At 20.0% G+C, this 2,758-nt stretch overlaps 1 long non-coding RNA gene across 1 annotated transcript; it reads left to right on the top strand.

The window, feature by feature from the left end:
* The first annotated feature begins 1,193 nt into the window (after window positions 1-1,193).
* Window positions 1,194-2,758, top strand: LOC149884546 (uncharacterized). The gene is made up of 3 exons (XR_016454723.1): window positions 1,194-1,279; window positions 2,378-2,436; window positions 2,641-2,758. It is a non-coding gene; the product is annotated as an uncharacterized LOC149884546 (long non-coding RNA).

The following is a 2,758-nucleotide window of genomic DNA, read 5'->3' as shown; positions in this document are numbered from 1 at the left end:
TAAGAAAATTAAAAAAAAAAAAGAATATGAAAGCAAAATAATTACCACAAAATTTCACAAAAGTGACGCGCAAAGAATAAAAGCAAATAACAACAGCAAAGATTCCGAGCAGAAAAATAGAAGGTAGTAAATATATTTAAACAAAACTACTTCTACAGTTTTTTAAACTGTTCTAAGCAGCATGTTTAAGTTCTTGAAAAATCAATCTTATTTTCAATTTTCTCTTCTACAATAAATGATCCGAGAAGCGTTGGGGATAGTGGGCTTAGTTGACACACAGATAGGTTGTCACAAGGCTCGTAACTCAGCTGTCTACGTTATACCACGAAAAAAGGTTTAATAAAATGCATGAATAAACTTTAAACGTAAAAGGATATTTAATCTCCTTTTATGGTTGAAAATTTTGAAAGCAAGGAAATTTGTAAAAGATTTCTGTTAGGATTTGTATTTAAGAATTTCAAAGAAGACTTTAAGTTTTTGTTATAAATAAAAATAGCCTTTTATTCGTTTCAGCTTTTATTGGTTTGAAAGTTCCCAGCGGCTATTCACCTTATTTTGTTATGAAAGTATCCTGCAGGCAAAATATGTTTTTTAGACCATCTAAAATTACTCTAATTTGTTTCTATCATAGATGCGTATATTTTAAACAATTATTAGACATCGAAAAAACGCCTAGTTAAAGAGATTCTACTTATGTTCACTTCTAGACGCATATTAGATGTATAAACTAGATTAACAAATATATTTTTTCGGTTAAGTATAAATGTATTTAAGATGTCTTTTATAAATCAGTTATAACTGAAAGAAAAAATTTTAACTTATTACAAAATCAATTTTACAAAACCACCATTATAAAGCCCCATTAAAGAAACGTGCATCTAGAATGGCGGGAAATTGTTTTAGAAAGGAATAAAATTAATACGTAGCTAAATTTATATTATTATATGAACGACATAAAGTAAAATAAAGTCATAACGATAAGTAATAAAATTGCATAATAAGTAATAAAGTTGCATGCTATTATAACGACGATAGGTTTTCATGGATTCAGTGCATAACATTTTACTAAAATAATCATGATCTGAAAAATAAAAACGTTATTCTTAAGTTTATACTTTTATTTGCAGATTAAAATCTAATTATAATATAATTGTGTATTTTTATAATAATAATTAGCGTTTTTTTTTAACGCCAGAAACTGCTTTACTAGTTGGCTGTGCACATAACGTTTCTATTGCCAAAAATAGTAAAGACGACAGTGAGAGGAAGCTAAATACAGGTAAATTGATGATACATTGTTGTTAAATCACATTTGTTATAATCAATGAAGATATTGGTATTATTATTATTATTACATTATTATTATTATTATTATTATTATTATTATTATTATTATTATTATTATTATTATTATTATTATTATTATTATTATTATTATTATTATTATTATTATTATTATTATTATTATTATTGTTATCATTATTATTATTATTATTATTATTAGTATTATTTTTACATTATTATTATTATTATTATTATTATTATTATTATTATTATTATTATTATTATTATTATTATTATTATTATTATTATTATTATTATTATTATTATTATTATTATTATTATTATTACTATTATTATTAGTATTATTATTATTATCATTATCATTTTTATTATTATTACTATTATTATTATTATCATTATTATTATTATTATTATTATTATTATTATTATTATTATTATTATTATTATTATTATTAGTATTATTATTATTATTGTTATTATTATTAGTATTATTATTATTATTATTATTATTATTATTATTATTATTATTATTATTATTATTATTAGTATTATTATTATTATTGTTATTATTATTAGTATTAGTATTATTATTAGTATTATTATTAGTATTAGTATTATTATTAGTATTATTATTAGTATTATTATTATTATCATTATCATTTTTATTATTATTACTATTATTATTATTATTATTACTATTATTATTATTATTATTATTATTATTATTATTATTATTATTATTATTATTATTATTATTATTATTATTATTATTATTATTATTATTATTATTATTATTATTATTATTATTATTATTATTATTATTATTATTATTATTATATCTTCTTCAGATAATTGAAGATGAAGAGGTTAATAAATAGGAAAAAACAGTTTAATAAGGTTACTTTGTATAAGAAAAACTTTTCATATCTCATATCTTTGATGTTTTTATGAAATTTAGCAACAAGCCAAATGAAAACTTATACATATTTTATGTAAACAGATTTTTTAATATTTCTACACGTCTTTTAAAGCATTCGTGCGTTTATTCACATGTTGTTATATTTTATTTTAGATACCGATAATGTGGAACAACGAGTTGGCGAACTCAATACAGAACTATAGTTTTTTATTGTAAACTTTTATTGTTTTTAATCTAATTTTATTGTTTTTAATCTAATCGAACCTAATTGTTTCTTTACTTGTGTAAATTTTTTAAGACCTTTATACTTAACTCAGTTGGCAAAAAGACATCTAAAATGCATCTAATTAGATGCATTTTAGATGTCTTTTTGCCTGCTGGGTAACAATTACTTTAATTAGAATTTTGTTGTTTAGAAGAAAAGCTTCAAAAGCAGATGATTAAATACCAGGGAGCTGTTAAGACCATATCATCACTTTTCCAAATAAAAGTCTTGAAATTTGTCCTTCGATAAAATAAAAAAATTAAATGCAC

This window comes from Hydra viridissima, unplaced genomic scaffold (genome assembly GCF_058129835.1).
Source record: "Hydra viridissima isolate aposymbiotic clone 2 unplaced genomic scaffold, HvirCarnegie_v1 scaffold_8, whole genome shotgun sequence".
Classification (NCBI taxonomy): domain Eukaryota; kingdom Metazoa; phylum Cnidaria; class Hydrozoa; order Anthoathecata; family Hydridae; genus Hydra; species Hydra viridissima.
Note: the sequence above shows the minus strand (reverse complement) of the source record. Positions and strands in the feature narration are given on the sequence as shown.